Raw genomic sequence first — 6,070 nt, forward strand, 5'->3', positions numbered from 1 at the left:
GAAAGAAGACGGCCCTGTGGTTGCCCACAAATTAAATTGAGAGATGGTGCTAGTGGCTTCAGATTACACAGAAAAAGGGAAGGCAGAGAAAGAAGGCAGCCCTGTGGTTGCCCACAAATTAAATTGAGAGACAGCGCTAGTGGCTTTTTCTTGCATAGAAAAAGGAAAGGCAGAGAAAGAAGGCAGCCCTGTGGTTGCCCAAAAATTAAATTTGCAAATGGGGGATGCAGAGTAGCAGGAGGATGGAACAGCAGGCACCCACCAGATTTTGCACTACAATCCTGTGTGATTGGAGGGCATGCGCTATGTGGCATGCTGGGTCACTGGCCACTATGGGCAGTAGTAACAGCAGACTGAACACTGAGGGGGTTTGGTCCACGTGTGATCTAGCACCTTGTCATCACCCCTGGTATCTTCTTCCACTGACTCCTCCCCGCTAGCCTTACTCTCAGACTCTACATTGCAGTAAGCTCCAGGATTGGTGATCTGGGTCTCATCATCCTTCTCCTGGACACCTCCTCTTTCTCTTGTTCTATGGCCATGGCTTTGAACAATGGACAAGAGTGGCACACTGGCAAACTACAACTGGTGGAGAGAGAACACAAACTATGTTTGTCAAACCCAAACCAGAACATTACATCCCATTACTATAAGTCTGCATATCTCAGATTTACAAACGGTGACAGTTCTGGGAGGGAACATAGTTTATAGTTTATTAGAGTTGTATGCCGCCCCACTCCCACCATGGAAAGGCAGCCGAGAGGAAAATAAGACTTTCCCCCTCAGCTGCCTTTCCATGGCAGCAGCACCAGCGGTGATCCAGAGCCTGAACGAGCCAGTCCCCTGGGACTTCCACTCCCACCATGGAAAGGCAGCCAAGGGGAAAAGTCTAGCAGGTCATGGCTTATTCAGGCTCCAGGGCACCGCTGCACCTGCTCCTGCCATGGTGATCCAGAGCCTGAACAAGTCCATCCCCCAGGACCTGCCAGAGAGGAAAACAAGGGAACTTCACACCGCCATAGAGAAAAGCACAATGCCTGCACCATTCCAAGCACTTCCGGTCAGAAGCCAACTGTTTTTTTCAGCCAAATGGCCCAAACAAAAAAGTGGATTGTCATGGGCCACAGAAAGATGGAAATAGATAAGAATAGATAAAGGGAAGGGAAATAAGATGTATTCCCATTTTATAACTTTCTGGTAAATGTTGCAGCTTCTTAAAGCCTTCTCTCTCTCTCGGAAAATGGGAGTTTAGCTGAATCTTTAGTGCTCTAAAACAGAGGTCTCCAACCTTGGTAACTGTAAGACTTGTGGACTTCAACTCCCAGAGCTCCTCGGCCAGCAAAGGTGGCTGAGGAACTTTGGGAGTTGTAGTCCACAATTCTTAAAAGTTGCCAAGGTTGGAGATCCCTGTTCTAGAAACACTCCTTTTAATGAGTATTTCAAATTTATCATCATCACCACATATTTCCATGCACTTCATTTGTGAAAACTGGAGTAGTCAAGAGAGGAGTCTTTGAAGTCATGGTATAGTAGTAATATTAAGGCAACCTCAGCAGGGAACTGTAATTGTAAATGATTCTATCACTAGCCATTTCTGTGACTAAGGGAACAACTAACAAAATAAATTGTCCTTGTTTGTTTTGTTTGTTTGTTTGAGTTTGTTAGGAGTGCAAGAGTCTTCAAATCTGGAAAGTTTAATGCTTGTGACCTTTGATTCCCATTTCTGAGCAAGCATGACTGGTAGAAAAATTCTGGAAGTTGAAGTCCACAAATCTTGAAGCTGTCAAGTCTGAAGTTTGTAAAAAGTGTACATGGTTTTAAAAAGTATACATGGTTATAAAAAAATATACATGGTTGTAAAAAGTATTTTGCTACACTGGTATTTTATTAAACAATATAATACTACACCATTTGGTTCAAAATATTTTTTCCTTGTTTTCCCCCTGTAAAATCTAGGTGTGTCTTATAAGCTTATTATTCAAAGCACCTGAAGGCAAGGAAGAAGTTATGGGTAGAAATTCATTAAAGAAAAGTCGAACACCTCAGAAAAATTTCCTGACTAAAAACTATTAATCAGTGCAATAGCTTACCTCTAGTAATTAGGTTAGGCAGGTGGCTGGCAAGCGAGGGCCGGTACTGCGCCTGTGCGAGGAGCTGCTCACTGGGCACAAATTACTGCGGGTGCCAGGGGGCCAGCAAAACCGTCCACCACCACCCCCATTTTTCAATTTGGCCGGGCCCCTGACGCCAATACCAATAGTACCAGCCTATCGGCGGCCCTGCCTTTGATGCAAGTGATGATCTACTGACCACTGGCACTGCTTATTCTCTTCTACTGTCTTCCCGCTACATGATAGTAATGCCAACTTCTCCCGCGACCAGTCCCCAGGAGAGCTACATGCCTTGTAACCTTACTTTCTGGCTAACACTGGTAGTTTAAACAAGAAGGAAGAATTGGGAACAGAAAGTCATATTTGTTATTGGTTCACATATCTACAATTAAGAGGGAGCTTTAACTTAGATAAGAAAAAATATGGCTTTAAATTTGGAAAAAGTAAATTTAAAATTGCATGATGTGTTAATGATGAACATGTTAGAGATAAAGTTTACAAAATGGTATTGAAATTGAATTTGGAAAAGAACTATAATAATGGTTTCATGATTCAATGGATAATTTTTGGCTATAATATAATGATTGAAAAATTGGAAAATATGTTGATTTTTGGACTGAATTCTATTGAATTATAAACTGAAAAAAATTATATAACATTAGGTATTACAGAGAAATATGTTTATGTTAATAAAAATTAACATTCAGCTAATCATTATTCATATTAAACTGAATGGAACACATCCATTCTTTGATCTTGAAACAAATTTATGTTAAAGGTTTCTTTTCTCCATATCAAGTTTTATGTATAGATTAAGTTAAAGAGTTGGCCTTCCCCAGGTCCCATAAGCTACACAATGTCATCTGGCAGGGCCTAGGGGAAGAGCCTTTTCTGTGGTGGCCCTGGCCCTCTGGAATGAACTCCCTATGGATATGCGTACCACCCCTCCCTTCCTGGTCTTTTGTAAAGCTCTGAAGACCTACCTCTGCCGACAGGTATGGGGACTGTCCCCGGCCAAAATGAATGATTTAATTAGATGAATGTGGATGACTGCATAAGGGGTTTTAGATTTTTTATTAATTTTGCATATGTCCTTTTAAAATAATTAGATTTCTCCCATATATTGTTTGGATTTACAATGTTGTACACTGGCCCAAGACACTTTTTTTTAATTTGTTTTTTTTTTCAAATATAACATACAAAAAAGAAAAAAACATACATAAAAACATACACTTACAACATTTGGGAAATGAAAGTTTCCCCACTTTTTAGGTGTTAGATCAGAGAATTTTTGCTATCTTTCACATAGTATTAATTTTTTAATTCTTTTATTCGACGTTCTGCTTTGCATAGATTTTTAGTTATTTCTTTGTTGCTCTTTTCTTTAGCCAATCATAAAATTTTGCCCATATTTTATAGTAATCTGATTCTTCTTTTCCCTCTAATCTTTTAGATAACCTGTCCATCTCTGCACAGTCTAGTATTTTTTTTATTATTATATTTTCTTCCGGTAGTTTGTCTATTTTTCATTGTTGGGCATATACTATCCTGGTAGCTGTTAGTATGTGTATGACTAGATATCTTACCTCTTTTTCTATTTTTTTTATTTAAAATACCCAATAAATATAATTCTGGGTTTTTTTTCAATTTCTTCATTTACTATTTCTTTTAACCAATTTGTTATTTTATTCCAGAAATTTTTTGCCTGTGTGCATGTCCACCTGCCCAGAGACACTTTTAAGAAGGGTGGCATAGAAATCTAAATAATAATAATAATAATAATAATAATAATAATAATAATAATAATACCCCACTGATGGGTATGCCTTGTCATGGTAGTGGAGCTTGTGTGCTTCAATGAAGCTGAGAGCTGTGCTGGCGGTAGAGTAAACTATTGGTAGGTCTAACTTTGCCAGAATGGTCAAAGCAGAGGAGCCAGACTAAATGTACCTAACATATTTAAACTAATGGAGAGACAAAACAAAAAGAAGTCTATACTGGCTCGGTCATCACTCAGGATAAAAAGGACCGCGGTGGCTGCTGTGGAACCTGGGCAGCCATCGACAAATGAGCTACAGGAACAAAACAAACAAAGCTTACAAATCAAAAAGCGGTAGAAATTCTCAATGTCAGAGAATCGCACAATCATGAAGTGTAACTACAACTCGGAGCCTGAAAAACGTGAGCCGCCCCGAGTTTGCGGAGAGGGGCGGCATATAAATCCAATAAATCTAATCTAATCTAATCACTGTTCTTCAGTGGTTCTCCTCCTACCTCTCCCGTCGGTCACAGTCGGTGTTAGTGGTGGGTCAGAGGTCGACTTCTAGGTCTCTCCCTTGTAGGGTGCCTCAGGGGTCAGTCCTCTCCCCCCTGCTATTCAATATCTACATGAAACCACTGGGTGAGATCATCCAAGGGCATGGGGTGAGATATCATCAATACGTCGATGATACCCAGTTATACATCTCCACCCCATGTCCAGTCAACGAAGCAGTGGAAGTGATGTGCCAATGCCTGGAGGCTGTTGGGGCCTGGATGGGTGTCAACAAACTCAAACTCAACCCAGGCAAGACGGAGTGGCTGTGGGTCTTGCCTCCCAAGGACAATTCCATCTGTCCGGATATTTCCCTGAGGGGGGGAACTACTGGCCCCCTCAGAGAGGGTTTGCAACTTGGGCATCCTCCTCGATCCACAGCTGACATTGGAACATCATCTTTCGGCTGTGGCAAGGAGGGCGTTTGCCCAGATTCGCCTAGTGCACCAGTTGCAGTCCTATTTGGACAGGGAGTCATTGCTCACAGTCACTCATGCCCTCATCACCTCGAGGTTTGATTACTGCAATGCTCTCTACATGGAGTTACCTTTGAAAAGTGTTCGGAAACTTCAGATCGTGCAGACCGCAGATGCGAGAGCCATCGTGGGGCTTCCAAGATTCGCCCACGTTTCTTCAACAATGTCATTTGGTGGGCCCCATGGGAAGAGCCTTCTCTGTGGTGTCCCTGGCCCTCTGGAACCAACTCCCCCCACAGATTAGAACTGCCCCCACCCTCCCTGTCTTTTGTAAACTACTCAAGACTCACTTATACTGCCAGGAATGGGGGAGTTCAGATATTCCTTCCCCCTAGGCCATTACAAGTTATGCCTGGTATGTTTGTATGTATGTTTGGTTTTATAATAAGGGTTTCTAGTTGTTTTATTACTGGATTGTTACATGCTGTTTTTATCATTGTTGTTACCCATCCCGAGTCTACGGAGAGGGGCGGCATACAAATCCAATAAATAATAAAATAAATAAATAAATATTAAATAGCAGGGGGGAGAGGACCGACCCCTGAGGCACTCCACAAGGGAGAAACCTAGAGGTCGACCTCTGACCCCCCCACTAACACCGACTGTGACCAGCCACAGAGGTAGGAGGAGAACCACTGAATAACAGTGCCTCCAACTAGCCAAGAGGGATACAGATCCAGCAGACAGGTGGCGGAACTCACAGCTCCAATGGTCTTTAAATTCTTTGTTTAAAGTTCATTTTAAACTCATTGTTATTTTAAACTCAAAGCATAATTTTATCTTTCAATACTGGTGACCCAATATTTAACAACATGAATCAGAAGGTTATATTTGACATTGGTTTACTTATTCACAATTGAAAGAAAGATGAAAATTGGATATAGAATGTTATAGATTTGACTTTGTTAAAAATGAATTGGAAATTTTATTATGTGGAAAAGATGAACATATTAGCATTAAGATCTATAAAATATTATTGAAATTCAGTTTGGAAAATGATCATGTAAAACATTGTATGATTCAGAGGATAAGGAATTTGGATATAATGTGATCTTAAATAATGGGAAAATATATGGGTGAAGGACTTAAAAATAACGTTAAAGTATAATTTAAAAGAAAGATTTTATAAGATAACGTATCACTGGTTTTTAATATCAGATAAGTTATCT

This window comes from Erythrolamprus reginae, unplaced genomic scaffold (genome assembly GCF_031021105.1).
Source record: "Erythrolamprus reginae isolate rEryReg1 unplaced genomic scaffold, rEryReg1.hap1 H_1, whole genome shotgun sequence".
NCBI lineage: Eukaryota > Metazoa > Chordata > Lepidosauria > Squamata > Dipsadidae > Erythrolamprus > Erythrolamprus reginae.